General features: G+C 38.3%; 1 protein-coding gene across 8 annotated transcripts in view; it reads right to left on the reverse strand.

The window, feature by feature from the left end:
* PCDH15 (protocadherin related 15) overlaps positions 1-24,810 on the reverse strand; it is a 789,625-nt gene that overhangs the window by 198,423 nt on the left and 566,392 nt on the right. The window lies entirely within an intron of this gene.

Below are 24,810 nucleotides of genomic sequence, written 5' to 3' on the forward strand. Positions count from 1 at the left end.
CGCCTGCAAAGGGCTCTTCTTTAATACTAGAATACAATCTCTAAATGATAATTGAGAATTGCTGATATTATACTAACATATTAACTAAAAATTTTAAGTCACATAAAAATCACTTTGCATCAAATAAAATGTGTAAATTTTGAGTGAATATTCTTCCAGCAGAGTCTTCTGAGAATTAATCTTATCCAAACTCAATTGTGATATAAATGATGACTCGATCAACTATCGTGCACTTTGTGTTCAATAATGTTACTGTTTTTCAAAGAAACTGGAGTAAATATTAGAAGCCATGAAATGTTATATAATTCTGCCCTAAACTGTTGCTAAGTAAAGGAAGGAAGACACTTGACTGCATTATTAGTTGTGGACACAATAAAATCACTTAATATCCACAAAGCCTGGACAGCAATAGGATGGATTTTAATAGTACAAATGCAGATGTATATCCAATTTTACAAACTCTGGCAAAGCATATTGGGGACACCGCTGAATGCTTATGTCTTGTTTGAAATGGTAATGTCCAAGATGTGAGCGGTCATGTTTACAACCGTGCTCCTTCTCTACGTCATAATGCCAGACGTTCCAGTGAGATATGCCTCTTTGACTCATCAAAACACAAATGCTTGAGGTTTAAACCTGAGAACAGATGGAGAAGGCACTGCAGGAATGCCCAAAGAGAAAGAAACACTGTGAACGAGTTGATAAGTTTCCATAGACATACATGCTTTACCTTTACATTGAGCCTAGAATTTTCCATATAAATTACTGACAAATTAGTCAAGCTTGTCAGTTAGAGAAAAAACAAATGACAACACTAACTCCCTCAGGGGAAAAAAAAGAAAAACCCTTATTTTTTGTCTGAAATTATTGCATAATAGAAAAATGTACTCCAGTAATATAATATAAATAGGTCTTATTTTTTAACAGCAACATTTGTGGAATTTTCAGTGACTTTTTCTGTCTGTGGGAATCCTTATGATCACAAAATCAAATCATTTACATAACCAGCAATTTAAATGAGTCTTGTTCAAATTATGTTTTTATTCATCCATATAATGGAAGGCGTAATATATAATGATTCAATTTGACTAATGTGGCTATGTGTGTATGCATACATGTGTGTGTATGTGTGTGGGGGGGGTGTTGTGTAGGTATTATTTTATACACCTCTAGCTCTTTAGCCGATATCTCCATAAGAATGCCTCATACATATCTCTGTTAGTTTTCTATTCCTGCCATAACAAATGGCCACAAATTTAGCAGTTTACAAAATACAAGTTTATTATTTTATAGTTCCACAAAAGTTCAACTTGGGTCTCACCAGGCTACAGTCAAGATACAGGCAGGGCTATGTTTCTTTCTGGAGGCTGTAGGGGAAGCTCCCTTATTGGAGTTCCTTGCTTATTGGAGTTGTTGACAGAATTCAATTGCTTGAGTTGTAGGATTGAGATCCCCACCTCCTTTTTGGTTGTCATATGAGGACCATTCCCAGCTTCTAGAGGCCACCCACAGTCCTTGGCTCATAGCCATCTCCTCCATATTTAGAGCCAGCAATAGTGGGTCAAGTCGCTCTCACACTTTTGACCCTCTCCTCTTTCTTCTTCCATCTTATCCCTCTGACTCATCCTCTTCCAGTTTTAAGGGCTTATATGATTGCATTGTGCCCCACTTGGACAATCTAGAACAATCTTCCCTGGGGTGAGCTCCTTAACCTTAATCACATCCTCAAAGCTCCTTCTGCTATGTAAGATGACATATTCATAGGTGGGGGCATATTTGGGCGCCATTATTCTGTCTCATAGAATCAGAAGCTTAACATGCCCGTGATTGAACTCTTGATTACTCCTGTGTCCAAATCTTGTTTACCTCCAACCTTCTCCTTTCAGTAAATGGTCCTTCTACCAACATAATAGGTTATATAAAAAGTAAAGTAGATATTTCTGAGCTCTGCCTCTTTTATCTTCTCAATTATTCATTCACCCAATAATTTGAGAAAAGCTTATTTAATACTATGTATGAGGCTCAGCTCCAGGCTGTGAGATACATAGTATATTAAGTACCAAGGTCCAAGACCTAATGTCATTTACAGAATAATCCCTATCTATCCATAATATGTTCCTTCCCCCCGTAAATAATATCTCGCTCCTAACCACCTTGGTCTAAGCCACACCAAATACAGCTTAGATCACTAAATTACTTGCTAATTCTTTTCTTTCAGTTATATCTCTTCAGAAAGACCTTTTATAAAAGAGAAAATAATGACGTCAGTCCTCGCATAACCTCCTTCAGCGAGTCCCATTGCCTTGGGCAATAGTCAAACCTTTAACACAGCTAAGAGGTTCCACAGGAAATGCTGCTTTCACTGTGTTCTCTCTAACCTCCAAACTTCTCCCAAGCCCTCTGCCCACAGGGTTCCTGCTATCACTCACCAGTCTCCCACTCATGCATCTTCCAAGTGTCAAGTTAAACATCATTTCCTCAAAGCAGTCTTCTCTGATTCCTGAAATGGAGATTAGACTCTCCTGTTGTACATATGCCAAAAGCTCCATACACCTGTCATTTCTGCCACTTTTGATAATTTCTAATTATGTATTTATCAGTGAGCTTATTTGTTTATGAGCTGGTCTCTTTTTGTACAATAAGGTAGGCCATAAGAGTATGGTCTGGGCTTTTCTGTTTTCACTGAATGCTCAATGCCTAGTATAGTGCCTGGTGTATAGTAGGCATGCAATAAATATTTAAACTCATAAATGAATTATATATATTAAGTTATATAATGTATTAGTACTACTATGTAGTAGCTGTTAGAATTCTTGAATTTATTTTATTCATTGTATATCTATTGTTTGGTTTTACTTTGACTCTTACTTTATTATCCTCTGTGATTTTGGTTAGGAATCTGAAAATAAAAACTGCGGAATTATTGGAATTGTGTCTAATACTTTGATCACCTTGGTGAAACTATTGATTCTATGCTGAAAAATATCATTTTTAGAAGAACATAGTGATATTTTATCACAACCTAAACAAGCATATCACAAGAAGCAAATATCTTTATACTTTTAGCATTTTGTAGAATGACAAGGAGGGATTATGCACGTTAAGGTGGCAAATGACTGTTCTATAAAAAGAGATTGCTACATTGTGCTAGTGCTGATTGGTCTCAGTGTTCCCAGCATACTATTTTTTGATGTTAACTTTTGTATGTCACTTTTTCTCTCTAGGTCTCAGATATCTCAACCATAAAATAAAATATGTGGAGTAGGGGTGCCTGGGTGGCTCAGTCATTAAGCGTCTGCCTTCGGCTCAGGTCATGATCCCATAATCCTGGGATCGAGCCCTGCATCCGGCTCCCTGCTCAGTAGGAAGCCTCCTTCTCCCTCACCCACTCCCCCCTGCTTGTGTTCCCTCTCTTGCTGTCTCTCTCTGTCAAATAAATGAAATCTTTAAAAAAAATATGTGGAGTAGAGAGCAGTTTGAATCTCTTTGCCTACCATCACACATGTCAGAGATGAAATTCACAAACATGGCACAGATAATCAATTACTACATGAATAAGATAGACTACAGAAGGATTTTCTATAGTTGCAATGCCATTTTCTCTGTTCCATTGAATAAAATATATGCAAATTTAACTAAACAGATACTACTATAGATTTAACCTAATAATTAATATTGGAACAATGCAAATGTAGTACCTACATTGGTAACCAGTGACTTGTACGACACTTCACATTTGATTGTAACAACCCATACTTACAAAGTGCTGGTCTAGAGGACTGTGAGCACACTTGCTCTGACAAGAGACTGAGAGATAAGAACAAACTTCCATTTCAGAATGAACCACCTGAATTCCCCAAACTGCCGCATTAAGCATATTTTCCCTTGGGAACTTCCCAGTGCACATTAGCTCAGAGAAGTGCTTTATTAAAAGGTGTTCTTGGGGCACCTGGGTGGCTCAGTCGTTAAGCGTCTGCCTTCGGCTCAGGTCATGATCCCAGGGTCCTGGGATCGAGCCCTGCATCAGGCTCTCTGTTCAAAAGGGAGCCTGTTCTCCCTCTCCCACTCTGCCAGCTTGTGTTCCCTCTCTCACTGTCTCTCTCTGTCAAATAAATAAATAAAATCTTTAAAAAAAAGGTGTTCTTTATTGAATGGGAACTTCTTCCCCCATGTTTCATCTTGCTAAGAGGAAAGACATTTTAGCAAGACAACTGCTGTGTCTCTATTCTGTCTCCCTCTTGGGAGTACTGAATTTGGTAGGAAGAATTGGGTAAATGTGTCCTCTAAGACATCTGGTGGTTTGCTTGTTGAGCTGTAAAAGCTCTTCCACTATGGATGCCTACAATTCTAGCCTCACCCGTAGAAGAAGAGCTATGTGGGTGAGCTTAGCTGTAGGCTGCAGCATTATCCAACCCCTCGGCCCTCCCACTAAGCTTCTTACCCGCCAAAATCAGTGTCACCCATCTGCCAGAGGCAAGCAACCTGGGCAAGCTACAGGATGTTCGTTATTATTATCTTCAAGCCCCCCAGGTGTTTATAGCACAGTTTCCAAAGGGATTTCATCACAGACCCTTTTCCACTGCTGTTTGTTTAGCAGAATAGTTACTAATATCTTGAGGGGCATACAGTTTGTTAAATCCTGCTATAGTTCACTGAGCAATGCCAAGAATAAGGCCTCCTTTTAATAATCTGTCCATGATATTGTTCATATAATATTTCCACTTTGTACTCTTTGTTCTCTAGGACACATTGAAAATGACGATTGTAATGGTGCATACTCTCAGCTATGTTGGGATTCTTAAAATGGTCTACAGTGAAATAGTAAATGGGAGAGAGAACATGAAAAAAATATATATGCTTTCAGCAGGACAGTGAGAGGATTTTTTCAAATGGCTGAAATTGATAGAAAAGGCCATGGGGAGAGGAAGAAATACTGGGTTTTAGCCATGGCTTTGATAAAGTAACTCTGGGTGTGAGTTTTCCTTATGCTACATTTCATGGAATGTTAGTTAATGTCCTTTAGGATGTGAGTACGTTCTTTCAGGGACAAAAGTGAGAGGAGGTAAAGAGAGAAGGGGAAAGTCTGGGTTCAAAGAAACAAATTTGGGAAACTGAGATTAAAGAAAATTTAAAATGTTTTATTACTTCATAATTCCTGAAGTGCCATTACTATTTTAGTGAATGAGATGAAGTACTCAAGGGGGGTACGTTATGCACCAGATTTAGAAATCCCAAGCAGTAGAAAGATCGCCTCCTTTCAACATGTTGAGCAAACTATAGAAAGAAGCCGAGACTCCTATGCCTGATCTCTTCCCACCCGCATTTTCGGCACTCCCTTACTATCCACTCTCCTGTACAAGCTCTCTGCTCAAGTCAAATCAATTCTCCACATTTCCCTAGGACTCAGCATCTACTTTATGACATTTTCTTCAAGGCTTGCCACAACGATTCCTTTTTCACCTCTGAAATCCCAATCATCCGTCCATTCCTCCAATCCCGGCCCCACTTCTGCCTCTTCTAGAGAAAGTTCCAGCATTTGGAGATCATGTCATAAATAAGAATTCTATACTTGACAAATGCCTCTTTGTATCAAGTTAGTTTACACCCTTTTCCCACAACCATGAGCCCTTTTGGAAGGAACTTGTCTCATTATTCTCTGTGTATTGGATTTTTCAAAAATACAGCAATCTCTATCTTATAGTGGGATGATCTGTGGAAAGAAAATATCCAAATACATATTCAAGAGGTGGATTGTATAAAATGAATATTAGAGGGTTCATCTGCATAATGGGGCTTCATAGCTCAACGTCAGCTGAATTATAGAATGTGTATAATATGTTCAATATAGTAACAAGTGTGCCCCTCAGCCCTCCTTGCCCCACACATTTTGACCCAATTCACCACAACTTAGTTTACTGAATGCCTAGCTTCCATGAAAGGATGTGCTTTTGATGCTCATGAAACAAAAGACCGTAATATTCTGTAGGAAAATCCTCTAAAATGTTAAGGTAACTGAGACTCCCATCTAATAGAGACAGAGGAACTAGAATGTTTGCAAAATGCTATTTCCTTCCTTTTCCATCTCCTAATTAATTCAGGAGCATAAATAAGGTCATGTATGTTAAGTGACATGGGCTGGCTAAGTGAGGTAGTTCCATTTCTTTACTATTATAGATGAGTATGTAGTTGTTGGACGAGACAACCAAACACGAAACCCCTTATCATCAGCAATACTGTCAGGAAGTTTGCACTGATGTTTAATATCTAGCCAAGGAGCTCGGTGTGTGATGCTATAATGAAACCATTTATCTTCCCAGAAATCAATTAAAAGTTAATTAAAATTATTAATAAGAAAATCACACATCTCTTTTTCTCTTGTACTACATCAAAGCGATAAACAGTAATAGCTGCAACTTTATAATCGTCTGTCCACGGTTAACACATTTTGTAATATACACCTTACCATGGGGTCTGCTTTGTGGTTACTTTGTGAATGCCTATTGTTTGGGAAATTGGCTGATAATCCGAGGTCGAATAAAGACCTCACTGGACAAAACTTTGAATATCTGATAGAAAAGCTTCTGGAAAATCTTTAATCATTAAAATCAAAGTTAGAGTATAGTAACCAAAAACTTCCTTAAGAAAGAAATCAGATGATATATAAGGGCATTTATTGAAACAGAATTTATTGAATATTTGTTAAGCACTATTTTATAGCATACCACTTGAAATGGGAGCTGGGAAATGTATTTCTCATACATTATATTCATCTTTGCTTTTCCTCATTATCCTTTTAGAGTGGCCTACTAGGTATTCTGTCACATCATTGAAGTAGAAGCCCATTGCGGGGGTACTTACTTACACTGGGGGCTACCAACTCTGTGGAGACCTAAAAACATGCCTCTTAACATGGTCGGAAAATACTGGGACAAAGCCTCAAAGGACAGTCTGAGATCTATAACCTCTTCCATCAAGAAGTCTCTGGGGAGACTACTTGTGCATATCTTCAGTGACTAATCTTGATTTGAAGTATGTTTTATAATCCTACCCATTCAGATGAATGTTTAGATATGAAATAATTTCTGTTTATTCTCACAAAAAATTAAGTACCTATGAAGAGCTTTGAGGACAGAAAGAAAACACAGCTATTAGAAAGGTGTGAACTCCCAGGTAACACCTAATTAGCCTGATGTGAAGCCTGGAGGGAGCTTAGTTCTACTTTTTGCTTGTCCTTTCCAGCAATGTGAGAGGCTGTGTGCTTCTTTCTCACCTACAGGTGGGAAACACAGAAGTTGTTGGGCAGGGAGGTCAGAAGGAACAGTGGGCCAAGGCATCCTTAATGATATTCCTAATGGAAATACATTTTTTGTAAATTGTCTAACAACTTCAAAAAGATATAAAATAGTTGTCTTTATTTCTTTCAGAAAGCTGAGCTATATCAAGGGCTGTGATTTCCAGGGTAAAAAGAGAGAAAAGGGAGTGAGTCAAGATGCTGGCAAATTTTTCCTCTTTCCACACAGATGCCTTATATTCATTACTGAGCCATGACGGAGAGACCAATTGCCTAGCAGGTAGCAAGGGTACGTGAGCTCAAATCACCCCAAAACATAACCAGAGTGAATATTTTTTTAATCAAATATTGGAACTCTCAAATACTTAATGTCTTAAAGTCTAGAAAACCCATGTGTAAACTTGTGATTTCTTACAGGCTTCAGCTCTAGGTTAGAAGCCAAACCTTTCCCAAACCCACTCCCTGGCCTTGGGTGAGTCAGTTACTCTTGGCTTCCATCCTTCATCTGTGAAATGATGACGATGATGACAACCATTTATCTCACTGCCTCTCATGAGAATGGAACATACTTGCAGCATGCTTGGGACACATTAAGCAATCAGTTAAAAATAATATGTTGATTGTTACATGTTTTTCAATGTCTACTTAGGAACCATATTTAAAAAAAAAAAAAAAGCTCCATTCTGTCCTAAACTTTTTTTTTAGACTTATTTATTTATTATAGAAAGAGAGCATATGTAGGGGGGGGAGGGGCAGAGGGAGAGGGAGAGAGAATCTCAAGCAGACTCCAGATAGTGCGGAGCCCCACAGGCTCTATTCCATGACCCCAAGAACATACCTGAACTGAAACCGAGTGGGATGCTTAACTGACTGCACCACCCAGGTGCCCCTGTCCTAAAGTTCTTAAAGAATATTTTTGGGTAAGACAAATCAGCCTATTTTTATTTGGCTTATTTATACATTTCATTTTCCTAGGGATCATTTTCAATTTGCTATAGTGAGTCTATTAGGTTCTATTAATATTGTTGTTCTCAACATTTTTTTCTGAGAATTTGTTGTCTGTAGTAAGTAAAGAATTCAGATGTGAAATATCATCAAGCCTGTCCACACAGTGTTTTTAGTGCAATAAATACAAATATAAGGGAAACTTACATGATCAGATGATAAATAGCAGAAAGGAGAGAGCAGTTTAGTTAATGTAAACAACAATGATGAACATGTAAGGGCTTTCATGCATTAATTAAGGTGGTATTGTCACATGACAGAGGAATTTCTATGAAAAAGCGTATGTGATGATTTTATGGATACTGCCACATTGAGAAGTGTTTGCTATGTTTGGCCTGAGAAAGATTGGTTGCATTTTTGAAAAATCAAAAAATACATTCCAAGGGAATAGTAGAAGAGAAAAGATGATAACTTTCAGGTGCATTTTAAAGTAATTTCACCATGGATTGGGAAGCAAATACGTATGTCAATGGGTGAGTGATCATAACTTGATCAAAAGTTGTGAGGCTTTAAAATCATTATAGTGAGAGTTGAACGGGGCATGAGAGTTATTTCACACTAAACATTTTCTTACTTGTCGTTACTGCAGCCTATCCTTCCAAATCTGAAAAGATAAATTCTACCCAGAGAAATCAGTAAATAGTATCCCCCACATAAAAGATTTGACAGTGGCCCATATTTTCTTCCAAACCTATGTCTTTTTTAGTGTTTTTAAATCCCTCCCACTCTACCACGGAGGAAACCTCAATTAAACTGTCTTGAAGGGCTCTGGGATGCCTTCCCTGGCCCCCCAAGTCACAACAGCTGCCCTCCCACCGAGACTCCCAGCCATTCTGTCCTTATTTAGCGCTAATGACAATGATGCAGTCACCTGCTTATCTCCTATTACTACCCTTGATGCAACCTGAGAACACAAGAAATGATTGCTCGTAGCGGACTTTCGAATGCTTATTCTTCCCACATGGTCAGTGAATATTTGCTGAATAAGTGTTGAATTGAGGACTTCCTTTTCTTAGGCAGTCTGTGCCTTCCTTGAAAGTTTTGTTGAGTCTACCAAGAGTCAAAGCCATTACTACCAGTTACAGGATAAATCATATTTTCTCAGGACACTCAAGGGTCTCGTTCTAACCTTTCTGGACTTACCTCCAGCAAGTCATCCTTTGATACCAACTCTATGTTTTCGTGAAGATAGTTTATTTATTGTATCAGTCAGCTTTCACACAATTCTGACACTCAGTGGTCTGCCACCGTGGATGCTTATTTCTCATGTATACAGCATCGGTCCCAGACTCCCTGCAGCTCTACTCTGACTGATTGTCTCCACTCCGGGAAGGAGGAAAAGAAAAAAGAGAACCAAGGCACATCTCCCTGTGCTCCTGGCTGGAATTGGGACATAGCACCTACACTCTCTCTTCGTTGGTCAAGAAAAACCTTGTATGACCAAAGTTGATGCCATGCTGGGGATACACATGCTCTCACAGCGTGGGACAGCACAAACTGGGAAATGATAGTACGGTTGGTTCAACACTCTCGTTGTCCTTGAAATACACCAGGCTCTCCCACCTTCCCTGAGAGTTTGCGTTTCTAAATCCTATCTAATTCTTCAAAACATGTCTCCAGGGTCACTCATCCTCTTTTTGGGAAGATTTTCCATCCAGCCTCTGACCCTTCTTGCACTTAGCACAAGCCAGCCTACCTACCTCCCTTCCTTCTTTCTTTCTCTCTCTTTCTCTGTTTCTTTCTTTCTCTGTTTCTTTCTTTCTTCTTTCTTTCTTTCTTTCTTTCTTTCTTTCTTTCTTTCTTTCTTTCTTTCTTTCTTTCTTTCCTTCCTTCCTTCCTTCCTTCCTTCTTTCCCTCTCTTTCTCTGTTTCTTTCTCTGTTTCTTTCTTTCTTTCTTTCTTTCTTTCTTCTTTCTTTCTTTCTTTCTTTCTTCTTCTTTCTTTCTTTCTTCTTTCTTTCTTTCTTTCTTTCTTTCTTTCTTTCTTTCTTTCTTTCTTTCTTTCTTTCTTTCTTTCTTCTTTCTTCCTTCCTTCCTTCCTTCCTTCCTTCCTTCCTTCCTTCCTTCCTTCCTTCCTTCCTTCCTTCCTTCCTTCCTTCCTTCCTTCCTTCCTTCCTTCCTTCCTTTCTAAGATTTATTTATTTGAGAGAGAGCACACATGGGGTGGGGAGGCAGGGGGAGAGGGAGAGAGAGATTCTCAAGCAGAGTCCGTGCTAACTATGGAGCTCAACTGGGGCCCCACCCATGACCCCAAGGCCACGATCTGAGCCAAAACCAAGAGTTGGCTGCTTAACCGACTGGGCCACGCAGGCGCCCCTAGCACAAACCACTTTCTGTTGTTATTGATGTCTGTTGTGAGGTCGAATACCAAGCATCCAAGTCATTGCTCACCCACCCATTCCATAATGGGAGGCACCATTAGTGAAAAGATTCTGGGAAGGGAAGGTGTGACCAGTGGGAAGCTGGGGCATGGACGGAAATGAGGAAGAGAAGCAAAAAACAAAAAAACAGACATGAAGCCAATGGAAATAAACTATCTTTCTAGAGTTGGGTGATATTTAATGCAAATGAACTGAGTGTCAAATTAAGCCAGCCAGTTAAAGCAGTTACAACCTAGCCTACAGCTCTCTTAATAATAGAATACAAATTAACTCCAGGTGATTAAAAAGTAAGCATTAGGAAGAAGCATGTAGCCCTGTACTAAAAGTTTTAAATATTTATTTGTCACAGAATGGTAAACACTCAGAGATTAGGACTTGGACGCTTCAGGAAAAGAGTTTTCATCAGGTTCATTTTCATACAACAAATCCACAAAATAATGTTTCATGTTCATTAATGTCTTTATACAGTTCCATAGCAAGTTGCAGGGGCCAAGGGCAGGTCGCCCCAAGATGGACCACTTGGGCATATTGATTATTTTAAAGAGCAGTTACTTCAGAAACAACTGGCAAGGACACTCAGACCCTCCTCTCTCCCCATGAAAGCAGGGAACAAATCTCCCGTATGAAAAATACTCCCATATTAAGAAGTAAAGAGATATCCTTATCACCAGCAAGAGGGACTTTAGAGCCCAGAAAACTATAAAAACAAACCTTGCTGCATGTTTTACAACTCTACCACCTCAGCCTGCATTCTGCTTGGGATTCCCTACTAATCAAAGCTCCCCAACCCCTGTTCTCTTTATCCTACCCACTCTTCACCAATGTAGTCCCTTTGTCTAAAAAGCATAAAAACTACCTGCCTTGCTCATTTCTTTAGGTCTCAGTCTCATTATTGGGCTACTGTGCACATGTAATAAAACTTTGCTTTTTTTCCTCCTGTTAACATGTCTCCTGTAAATTTAATTCTTAGTCCAGCTGGAAGATCCTGAAGGGTAGAGGAAGAATTTTTCCTTCTCTACAGGCTATCTTTCACCTTTCTCAAATATTCCCTATAGTCCTACAAGGGGACAGGAAAACCTGGGGATTTTCATATCTTCCCCTCTTTCTTCTGTACTTTGGGTCTGCTGTGTATTACACCATTGTATGCAATGGTGGAATGCTATATATGGGAATTGGATTTTGTTTTCTCACCCTCTACCTTTTATTCATCGAACAACCCAGTCTCATCTTTTCCCTGTGGACAAACATATTCCAGGCCCTACACAGAGGCTCACTTCACCAAACTAACCATGCTGTCTCACACCTGCTTTATTCCGGCACCAAATCCTCCCTCTACTTCCCAACTTAACCGCTCTCAGCCCTCGCTCCACCTCACTCACAAGCACCTGCACACGTGGACAGCCTCATCCCACGCTCCTGAAGCTCCCCGTGCACCCCTTCACCACGGGCCTAACTGCTCCTCCTCCAAATTTTGCTACCAGAGACAAACTGTATATCTCTTTATGTACATAGGTTTACTGTCTGTGATACATAACAAGACTACCTTTTTTTTTTTTTTTTTTTTTTTGCCTCACAAGAACTGATTTTTTCCATTTTGGGGTGATATTGAGAATGTATGCTCCAGTCAACACAAAGTCCTCTGTATACTCCTAAAATAGCATAAATACACTTTTAATATAAGTTTTATTCCTTCAGTGCTCATTACAAGAGCATCCCTTTCTAAAACATTTTCCTAAACTGTTACCTAAAGTAAATCTTTAGGGGCATCTCTGGAGTTGTGGTCAACAGATACTACTTCATAAAGAAGGAAGTAAGACAAAAATACCACTACTGTGGATTGCATTTTATATGATAATCTGCTTGGCTCAGGCACTTCTGTTTTTGTTTGTGTTTGCCCTGTCTGTCTAATTCTGACCCTAAGTGCTGTTTTCCTTTCGTTTTTGAAAAGTATTTTAAATTGTTTCCTCTATGCTTATTGAGGATATAATATTTTCTTCTTCGATGTCTTTATGATCCTCTCCACGAATCCTAAGTCTTAATTTTGTTTTGACCCGGCATTCTTTTGTATTAAATGTAAAGGTGCCCCAGGATTTCCCCCAAGAGCCAAGAACAATCCATTCCCTAAATACTTCCTTTCTGTTTTCACAGAACTGCTTGTTATAGTATGTTCTTTCACAAATGATTTGCTCCTATCAATGCTGGAAGGAAATCATAACTGGAAACTGGAAAAAAAAAAAGTGATATTGAGTTTGGATGCTCTGTGAAATTCTCCGTAATTATATTTTCTGGAGAATATTCAAGTATTAGATTATCAGATGCAGATCTAAGGCAAAAGAAATAAAAATGTCTTTGGCCAATATGATATCCATCTAATGAGAGAAAAATATCTCCTAATCCCCAAGCATTCTGAATAATGTCTTTTACTAGATAAAAGCACACATTATTTCCCAAATAGCAACCATAAAATGAAAAGGCCTTTCTCCATTTTATATACATTGTCACAGTCTTATCCTATTCACCTAGACTGAGAATATTGCTGAGGGACAGCCCAATATAGGTTCTGATCCCATGGTTTTATGTTACCATGCATCATTCTTTGGGCTAGGCCCCAAATTTAGCAATTTTAGTTATGCTCCATTCCCCGAATGTGGGATGTCACCAAATTGGTAAGTTTAGAAATAGACGTTTTCTATTCATTCCTCTGCCAACATTTCTCTGCTCATGCTTTCTCTTTCTCTCTTTCCCTCCCTCTCTCTCTCTCAAATAAACAAATAAAATCTTTTTAAAAGAACAGTTTAATAGCAATTGGTCCAGCAGAAGGTTTTCCTGAGAATAATGAGATTTATTCCATGAAATCATGGTGATGGCTAACGATGGTCTAGTCACTATAATTAAGTGATATAAAAGAATTGGAGTCTGGCATAAAAAAATAGATAAAAATTGGAAGTTAAAATAAAGTATATTACTCTGAGAAGCCGAAACTCTATAATCTGTCTGCCAAGAATCTTTGCAGATAATAAAGAAGAAAGTTATTGACTCATTTCAAACTTAAAGTCTGAAGAATCTAAATGGAGACGGAAGGCACCGTCCAGCATGACAAGTTTGATACACTTTGATTTGGTATGCCCAGAGGAAGCGTTACTCTTGCTACTTTCATGAAGACTGATCGCTTTTGACAGGAATCTCTCTGTGTGGACTTGGATGAGTATGATGCTGAGGAGTCATAAAAACATTAGAGAAGACTGTAGGCTCAAAGGAGCTCCTCATAAAAATGTTCCAATAGAGGGGGGAAAGACAGTGAAAAAGAGACTGTATTTGCTATGTATCCACATGGTGAATTATGATACCCACAGGGAATATATCCAGTTCAGGCTTCAGAATCCCAATAAACTAATCCTTCAGAGATATCATAAATAGTGAGAAAACAAGCCAAAGAAATATTGCCTGTTTTTATTTATTTATTTTGTAGTCTGAATCGAGATTTAAAAAAAAGAACCTCCCATCTTTGATTCTTATATGACTTGAGGAAAAACACTTACATATAAGGGTCTTTGTTGACAAATTGTGTTTCCCTATGATGCAATGAGAGGTAAATTAGTTGCAGGTGGTTTACTGGGGTTACTTTAGGATCAATGCATGTGGAAAGCAGAGGAAGAAAGCAGGACTGGATTGAGAGAGAAAGTCAACTAGTATGAAGGGCCAACAACAGCACTGGCCAAGTCTGGAGGAGTATGGAGTTAGAACTGCTTGTTGGAGTTATTCTGAATGGCCAAATGGCCAGTCTTCACATTCGGCCACCAGTCAGGATGTGGGCTGCACTGAGAAGGGTGTGACCCTGGGCAAGGCGGCTCTTTGCAGCTGAGTAATCCGTGAAGCAGCTGACTGCTGAACGATGTCTGCCTACATCACTCCCAGAAGCTAGAACATGCCATCCTTCCTTGAAGGGGCATCTGGGGGTGCATCTCAGTCTCCAGAATGAGACTGTATCTGTATGGCCTTTTTATTAGATTAGAGACTCCTTGTTTAACAGAACATAATGAATCGCACACATGCACATACGCACACACGCATACCTAGAATCATGACAGTATCACTCATTCATTGTTTTCAAATGAAATAATCATCTAGAGAGCTACAGGATGGCCTCACAGTTACAGAAGTCTGTGGTTTGATTGCTCTGACCTAAGCTAATTATGGTCTACTCTTATCCCCATGCCTAGAGGTGTGACTCGTATTTTCTTTTTGAATCTAATTTTCATGTAACAGCGAAAGTCCTAGGTATGGTGAACTTTACATCTTTTCTATATTTTAGTTCTTACAAACACCCAGGAGGCAGTTATTATTGATCACATTTTACAAATAAGAATATTACAGAAAAGCTAAGAAATGTGTTCAGGTTCCTACAGCTAGCAAATAAGAGAACTTGAATTTGAATTTGGGACATTAATATGCCATCTCTTTGTGACCTTTCTTAAGGGGAGGGACTGCTCTATTTGGTGTAGCATTAAAAGTCACCCTGGCTTAATGATGGACTGGAACCAACAGATAAGCATTAAGATGACCTGGAAAGAATTTAGAATTCACTCTGAAATACTTTACTTATTTTAATTTTGGAAATTAGGAGCCATATCATAGAAATCCTCCCCTTGGAAATTATTATTCTACAGCATCTCAGAACTTACATGTATTCAGTTAGAAATATAGAAACCTTGGTTGCAGAAAACTCACATTCCTCCTTACCCTGCAGCCAGCTCATCTGAGGTGACAACGGAACGAAAAAATACTTTAGCAAAGTCAGTGGAAGTCATACCTGAAGTCCTGAGACATACAGAATGCAGTGTACCCAGAGCTATAAAATTTCATTGATTCTTTTGAGACATGGAGGTAATCATTTCAAAATAAATCTACAAATCTTCCAGCCTCTGTCCCTGTATTCTCCACTCTCCTTCTATGGAAACATCAGGGCAGACACTCCTCTCTGACATTCCCAGGGGCCATGCTCTTGGGACTATGCTGTGCCTCTTTCCAGAATCTTCCACATCCCTCTTTACCGAATCTAGCCGAATCAGCCTTCAAACCTGATGAAGAGTTTATCATTACAAAAGAAATAAAGAATTAAAAAAGTAACCAGTTCCTACAATGTCTCGTTTTGCTGCAATCCCTTCACATGCCAGACTTTTGGTGGAAAAAGGTCAACATACATTATCTGCACTGCTATGCATGCTTTCATGAGTTATTTACTGAGTTACCTATTGTCATGCCAAACTTTCTTTCTTTCTTTTTTTTTTTTTTCTGTTTTAGTGTTTGCATTTTCTTCTATTTGGAGTGGTCTTCTCAGTAATCTACTGATCCTTTCTTTCAGAGCATACACAGCAACCCCCCCCCCGAAGCACAGGGGCCCTCAATATATATATGCCTCCTCGCCATCTAGACAAGGGTCCCGATTTTACACATTCAGAGTCCTCTCTATCTTCCCCCACTGTGCTCATGACCAAAGTTTTACTTTTGTATCTAATGGTGTGTTTATGTAGGCAATGTCTGATACTCTGTGTTCTGTGAGGTCCATGTGAGCAAAGACCCTTTTGTTTGTCCAAGCACTGTGATCCACACATAATAGACACTTCATAAATCTGCATTCAAGGAATAGATAAATGAAAGATAAAAAGAATCACAGCTGTCCAGCTAAAGTAGAATATATATTGAAGCAATCTATATTAAGCAGAAAAACATATTGATAAAATACTGCCATTTCCTCCTTTATGAGACTCTCTTCAATAGGAGGTAGAGCAAAATATTATTTAGCCTACAATCAGAAACACCTGTACAAACACTTCTAAATGTTGTCTTTGTGTTGGGTGAGGAACAGTATTCTGATCATTATGTTCTTGCCCCTCCCTGGATTTTTATTTTAGCATAGTGCAGTTAAAAGAATACCAAACTTTTGGCCTGGAAAGTCCAAAAATTGTTATATTATCCTTTGTTCTTAATATCAGAGCTGTGATTTTTTTTTTTTAAGATTCTATTTATTTATTTGACAGAGAGAGAGAGACAGCGAGAGCAGGACACAAGCAGGGGGAGTGGGAGAGGGAGAAGCAGGCTTCCTGCGGAGCAGGGAGCCCGATGCGGGGCTCCATCCCAGGACCCTGGGATCATGACCTGAGCCGAAGGCAGACACTTAATGACTAAGCCACCCAGGCACCTCCAGAGCTGTAACTTTAATCGTTCATTTTAACAATATGTATTAAATATATAGTATTTGCCAGATACTATGTTTGGGGCTAAATATACAGAAACATAAGATATGTTCCCTACTAGTATTTACTTAATTGCTCTTAAAGATGTCACAATTACTTAACTTAAAAATAAAATTAAAATCTGGGGCACCTGGGTGGCTCAGTCAGTTAAGCATCTGCCTTCGGCTCAGGTCGTGATCTCAGGGTCCTGGGATCGAGCCCCGCATTGGGCTCCCTGCTCCACGGGAAGCCTGCTTCTCCCTCTCCCACTCCCCCTGCTTGTGTTCCCTCTCTCGCTGTGTTTCTCTCTGTCAAATAAATCAATAAAATCTAAACAAAAAATAAAAATAAAATTAAAATCTAAAGTATTATGCCAAATCTTTGCTATACTGTTACTAAGTGTGTTCTGTGAATAAAGTTGGGTGTTGAATGCAGGTATTAATGAAGTGCTGCATGCCAATTAAGACATAATTATGTAGATATCTGTATATGTACATAGTAATTTAGATACTTGTTTAGTGCCTTCTAATTTAAAAGCTGCTTTTATGTTCATTATCTCTTAATCATCACATCAAAACTGTAAGAAAGTTATTGTGATCAACTTCATTTTACAAAAACTGATGTTACAAGAACTTAAATAAATTGACAAATTTGTAGAGCATAGTAAGTAGCAGAACTAAAACTCCAACCCAGATTTTCCCACTACAGAACTTGTGCCCTTCCTACTCTATACCCATTTTCCTCCCCATCACTTTCTCTCTTGCTCTCTCTGTTCATGATAGTGGCCCTGCTAAGCTCTATGATAATTAATACACGAGGGAATGTATGATACCATGTTATACCTGCCTTACATCCCACTATTCATGCCAACCTGCTCATACTGCCTGAAAGTAACTTCATTGGAAAGGATAGAAGCATGGAAAAAACAATTGTAAACTTTGCTTAACTATTAAAATAATAAACACTAGTCTCAGATATAAAATGAAATTAATCTTCATCCATGTCAAAAAGAAAACAATTGCATCTAAAATTACCCAAGATAATCTTATTCCTTGTCTGAGTTGATTTTACGTGAGTAGAAACCTTATAAAAGCATGGCCCGTCAGGATGTACTACAAGGTTCAGAGAGATAATGGAAAAACATGACCCTCAGACTAATAGTCCCATTTCAAATCTGGATTTTGAATTCTACATAAAATTGTCAATGATCTGCATACGGCGTGCACCTCTATCCACTTACAATGGCAGGTTTCATGCAAGCTGAGTGTGTCAATATCTGAAGATTTGGATGCAATTATTTGCTCTAAAACTTCAGCAATATTCTGTTGTTACAGGTCACTTTTAACCAGACCTTTTGGGATTTCACACAAATTGAAACAGGCAAGAAATCTATGGAAAGAAGCCTTGAGGTAGAGGTACACACTTTATACTAAGCATTGTTTGAAAATAGAAAGCCTGTGCTGGACTAGATGGAGAGAAGGAGGAGTAAACACTGAAGAGACAGAGGCATGGGAAACCCTTTTTACCTTGCAAGAAAGCACATTATAAACAACGGACATTTTCTCAGTGGAGCGTTTTCTAAAATATGTTTTTGTATAGAGGCAGAACTAATGTTATTTTTATCAAATAAAACCAAATGAACAAAAATACATTTAAACCTATATTTATATAATCATTTAAATGCTGAGAGTTGAATTAAATGAGTTTCCACTTCCTGTGTTCCCATAGCACTCCATACACACTGGTCTCTGCACTTTTCACTCTGCACTACATCTAATGTTCGATTTGCATTCAAACCTCTGCTATCTGATGTAACTTCTAAAAGAGTGGAGAACGTACTTTGTTCACATTTATGCAGTACCCTACAACTTAGTTTTCAACCCAGTAAATACTAATTTAATTGTTTTGAATAGCGTTACTTTTTCCCATTTCTATATCAGAAAGAAGATATCCATGCATAAAAATACAAAATAATTATGTGTGTATTTGATTTGAGTCCATCATACATGCTTTCATTCATTCATTTGTTTATCCCACATATTTATGGTCAAATTTGTGCTGGACAGCATTTTAATGGTTAGGACACACAAAAAAATATGTTTCCTGGAGGATGGCGTGGTGATTTAGATTTGGAGCTGACTGACAATTCATCCTCAAGTTGAACATCAAGCCAGACAAGACTTGGATGGTAAGCAGCAAGCTTCTTAGGCCATTTGTGATTCTGGTGTGGCCAGCCATTTTTATGAAGGCATAAAGGACATGCTTTTGAAATGCACAGATGATATGAAGCCTAGCAAAATGGCTCATGCCATAGATGGCTGCATCAAGATGGAAATACATCTCAGTTTAGGTCTCAAAATCCAGCATAGAAAATGTATGACTTCCCTTGCTACTACTACTTTCATACTAACTAGCAGAGTTCTATGGTTGGGGGCGGTGCCTTCTCTCCTTTAAGCCTTAGGAGACTCTATAAATGAGACCCACTCTCCATTTTGTAGATGTGGAAACTTGAGTTTCAAGTAGAAACTCCTAGAGTTGCTAAGTGATATAGCTAAAATTCAAATCTCAGACTTCTAATGCCAAGGTCAGTGTTCATCTCCAGAATTTCCAGCTGCCTCCAATTAAGTACCATCTCTTCAGGTAGCTCACAGGTTCATACAACTCATCCTGCCACCTGCTGGTTACACGGTTGTGGTGACTGATTCACCTCTTGGAGTCTGCAGGTAGAGAGGTAATTATCAGTATGTACTGCCTCAGATTTTGCGAGTATTGACTAAGCTCGTCTCAGAAAGCACTTGGAACAGTATCTGGCATGTTGCAAACAATCAATATAGGTTAATTAATAATGGTAATATTATTTTAAAATATTTTTTGCAATAAATGTTATATAATAAACGTAGCCGAACACCCACAAATCCCTGCGGAATGTAGGCAATCTCAAAAATCCATTTAGCACTATTCATTGTCACTTGTTTATTCCCAATAAATCCTAACAAGGTCCTAGATATTCTTCTCACTTCTTATTTCAAAAGCCGACAGTAAGCCAAATACAAGAGGAAAAGAAAGTTGTGGAAGATACAATGCTATTGTTCTAGAATATTTTCTCTGAATATTTTTATCTACAGCATTTCTTTAAAATAAAAATTGAAAGTACCAAGTGTCCACATTAAGTCTGTGGAAGGTTTTATGCACTTGTGAATATCTTTGGGCTCGTGGGATTTGTGATTTCCAACTGAGTGACAATCAAAGAGAAAAATCAGAAAAGCAAACTTGCTTAGAAAAGTCAACTAAATTTATGTAACCACTGCTACTTTGTTGAACTGTGTTAATTCATTAATTTCTTCCTGTGAATGATATCATTTCAATGCTCTAACATTGATTTTTCAGCCTTTTCAGGACCAAGGCTACCTGCAATTTTTAGTGAGACCCAAAATGGAATGTAACGTTTTTTAGGTATGCACAGCTCCACCTGAAATACATGTCCCATTACCTAGAGGACGGTCAGGTCAAATAATTCAAGATTTCAGAGGGGAAGGTAGGTACACTTGTCTTTTTTGGAATCTTTTTTTAAAATTTTTTTAAAGATTTTATTTATTTATTTGACAGAGAGATAAAGAGAGAACACAAGTAGGCAGAGAGGCAGGCCGAGGGAGAAGGAGAAGCAGACTCCCCTCCAAGCAGGGAGCCCGATGCGGGACTCGATCCCAGGACCCTGGGATCATGACCTGAGCTGAAGGCAGACACTTAACCGACTGAGCCACCCAGGCACCCCTTTTTTGGAATCTTTTTGAAAAGAATTTCTTATTTGAAAGGAAAAAGGAGAACCTGTTCATTGTGATATTCACTTCTATTTTGTTCAAGTATTCTATGTTATTATTAACTGTAGTTATACTTCTGTACATTAGACCTCTGGAACTTACTCCTCTTCTAACTGAAAGTTGGCACCCTTTGATCAACATCTCCCCATTTCCCCACCCTCCAGCCCCTGGCAAATACCATTCTACTCTCTACTTCCATGAGTTCAATTTCTTTCTATATATATGTGTGAAATCATAAAATATTTGTCCTTCTGTGAGTGGCTTATTTCATGTCATGTCACGGCTTATTTCATGTCCTCCAAATTCATCCACATTGTCACAAATGTCAGGATTTTGTCCTTTGTTAAGGCTGAATAATATACCATTGTACATAATTACCACCCTTTATCCATTCATTGGTTTATGAACACTTAGGTTGTTTACATTATTGTGAATAATGCTGCAATGAACATGGCAGTGCAGATATCCCATCAAGATGCTGGTTTTGGGTGCCTGGGTGACTCAGTTGTTAAATGTCTGCCTTCGGCTCAGGTCATGATCCCAGAGTCCTGGGATGGAGCCCCACATCGGGCTCTCTGCTCAGCGGGAAGCCTGCTTCTCCCTCTCCCACTCCCCCTGCTTGTGTTCCCTCTCTCACTGTCTCTCTCTCTGTTAAATAAATAAAATCTTTAAAAAAGCCAAGATGGTGGTTTCACTTCCTTTCTACTTTTTTTCAGATTGATTTATTCCAGAAAGAAAGAGGGGGAGAGAGAGAGAGAGGCAGGGGAGGAGCAGAGGGAGAGGGAGAGAGGATCTCCAGCAGTCTCCCTGCAGAGCAGGGAGCCTGACATAAGGCTTGATCTCATGATCCTGAGATCATGACCTGAGGCGAAGTCAAGAGTCAGAAACTTAACCAACTGAGGCACCCAGGAGCCCCTCCTTTCTATTTTAATTTCCTCTCTCTACTCCTATCCTGCCAAGTCTTCACCTCTGTGCCACCTCCATTCCTCCTACCAGCATTAACCACTATTCAAGAGAAAAGTCCTGCAGAGCAAAAATTGCTTAGTACCATGCCATTTGACAACACAATTAAATGAAAAGCAGTGAAGCAAATCATAAATAACCAATTTTGGGTAATTTCATTTCACTGTTCTATGGCTAATTTTTATCTACAATGAAATGGTAAGAAGTATCTGGTGTTGATAAATTTCTCCAAATGTGCTTTTAGTAATCCCATCATTCTGCTGGTATCCTGTAACTGGGCACTGGAAAGTGGGTAGGGTCCTCTGTGTGAAGGACACTGAACTTGGAAATGAAAGATCTTGGTTTGAGCCCTCATTCTAACATGCTATGTGGCCTTTGGTTCTCCTTCTCCTAATTCTTAAAATTAAAAGGTTGTTCTAGAAAAGTTATTTGAATGGTGCTTTCCACTTTTAACATTTTATGCTTTTATAGTTTATTTTAGTTGCTATATTTATATTATACCAAGCTCATGATGATATAGCTCTGACAGAAGAGTTGTTCAGAGAACAAGAGCAACTTCGGATAGAGAAAAGTAAGACATATTAGTTTCTACTGCATGAGAAACAGTTTGCCAAAAATATGACCAATAAATATAAATGCATATATTTATTTAAGTAAAATATGCTATTATGAATGGACTTTTTAAAAAAGATTTATTTATTAATTTGAGAGAGAGACAGAGCACGAGCAGGAGGGGCAGAGGGAGAGAGAATCTTAAGCAGAGCCTATGCTAAGCACTGAGCCCAATGCAGGGCTCGATCTCATGACCCCAAGATCCTAACCGAAAACAAGAATAAGACACTTAACCTATTGAGCCATCGGCACCCCTATGAATAGACTTATTAAAGGCTGCTTTTATTTCCTCTTTAGCTGCTAGGACACTTCACAAAAGTAAGTGGGACTTTTTTCTCTGAAAGGATCAGATTGAACCATGATCCATACATATGTACAACTGAAAATAAGTATAAAATACATTTAATGCAATATTATACATATGTATTTGTCTTAAAATCTTTTTTTTTATTTTTTAAGATTTTTTTTTTCACATCCTTGACCATAATTTTTTTTTTCTTTGCTTTGCGAGTGGATAAGATGAGATGTGAAGGTTTTCAACAAAGGCAGTGCAGTGTGGTAGAAAAATATAATTGGCTTTGGCAGCAGGAACAGCCAAGTTCAAATGGTAGTTGAATCAATAAATAAATGTATGAAAATTGTCAAGCCACATTACTTTTCCAACCCCCTGTTACCTTATCTATAAAATTAGCTAATATTTTTGGTGTGATTTCTCCTGTTGTAGTGTAAGAATAAAGGTACTAAGAAATATTCATTTATTCATCCACATTCATATTTTAAATTTTTTGTCATGTGTGGGGTTCACAATGCAAATAAACGGTGAGGGTGGTAAAAATAACAAACAAGACAATTTAAAGCAACAGGATTTTTGTGAATATTTTGCAGCAATATACTTTAAAATCTGTAGATTGTCTTCTCTTGCATAATTAAAGAAGGGGTTTCAAATCACATTTAACAATTCAAAAATACTATATTGACAATTTTATAAAGTCATCTCTAATACTTTCTACAAAAATGACTCTCAAGAAGGAAATACACTTAGCTCCCAGAGGAAAATATACTGATTTGCCATTCTTTGGGTTAAAAATGATTGTAAAGGTCTAGTCAAAAGATATTTATTAAACAGTTGCATAGCTAAAAGAAAAGCCATTTCTTTTTTTTTCCTTGAGAGAAGAAGAAGAGAGATGGAGAAAAGCCAGAAAGACAGGCTTTGGGAGGTCTCTGTGTGATGCAGGTGGAGACAAAGCAGAAGGCTACCTGTGCTCAGAAACTCGACAGAATTTGAAGAATGCTGTTGAACAATAAAAAGCTATTTGTGTTTCCTGAATGCTCCCACCTCCGCTAACATGCCTAGTAAAACAGAATCTCTGATGAAAAATATGTGTAAACAGATTTTAGTATAAATCATAAAGGATTATGGTAAGTTAAATTATTGTTCTGATATTCCACTTTCTCCCTTATTGAATGTTTTGCCCCATTCCCTTTGCCAAATGACACCACAGTAGCTCCCATCAGAGAAGACATATGTTATATGCATATGTGTGGTTATGTGTACACCTGTGATTAGGTGTGGCCTCTTGCATTCTTGCCCTTCATAAGGAAACATGTTCAAAGTAGGTGCTGGTGCAGAGTAAGACATTTGTGAAGCATTTTCAAACCTGAGCTATAACCTGGAGTCACACATGTTGGGGGCCTGCTGAGATCAGTCAACCCAAGCTGACCTTCCCCTACCAACTCCTACCAACTTCTACCAACCCTACCAATCCCTACCAACCTGAGGCCCAAGCATGAGAAAAGGGAATATTCACTGTTGTGTGTCATGAAGATTTGATGCTGCTTGTTACACCAGCATTGTTACAGCAAAACTGATTGCTGAAGGGTTTAAATTTTACATATACAGATTGAAAGTATGAAACAGAGAGTATTCATTGAAGCAAGAACTCAGAGATAGAATTGGCCTTATAAGGATATAACTTCTTCCAATAGGCCAACCCCAACCAGAAATCTTAGGTTCTATTCAATCTGATGTGTATATCAAGAGGCCTAGTGATTCCAAGTGACAAATGAAAACATACATATATATATATATACACACACACACACACACACATATATATATGCATGCATATATATATATATATATATATTATATATGTTGTCTGTAGAAATAGATCACTTAGGTTCAGAAATTCCTATTTATTGGTGTACTTTTGAAGTCTATTTGAAATCTATTTGTTATGAAACAGAGTCCCCAGTTGATAATGCTCATCTGTGGTTAAGTGTGAAATCAATGAAAGAAGGAAACATCTTGCATTATCTTTTCTCAAAGCAAGCCAAGATTTGCTTAAAGCAGTAGAGTTTTTTCAAAAAGACAGACTGACATAGAGTGAAACAGAAATTCACTTAGCAAGAAGTCAATGAACCATGTGTCTTTTTAATGCAGAGAATTAATGTTTACTAGTAGGAAAGGAAAGGAAAGGAAAGGAAAGGAAAGGAAAGGAAAGGAAAG

The sequence above is a fragment of the Mirounga leonina genome, unplaced genomic scaffold (assembly GCF_011800145.1).
Source record: "Mirounga leonina isolate KUSES-001 unplaced genomic scaffold, KU_Mleo_1.0 Mir_152, whole genome shotgun sequence".
In the NCBI taxonomy this organism is placed as follows: domain Eukaryota; kingdom Metazoa; phylum Chordata; class Mammalia; order Carnivora; family Phocidae; genus Mirounga; species Mirounga leonina.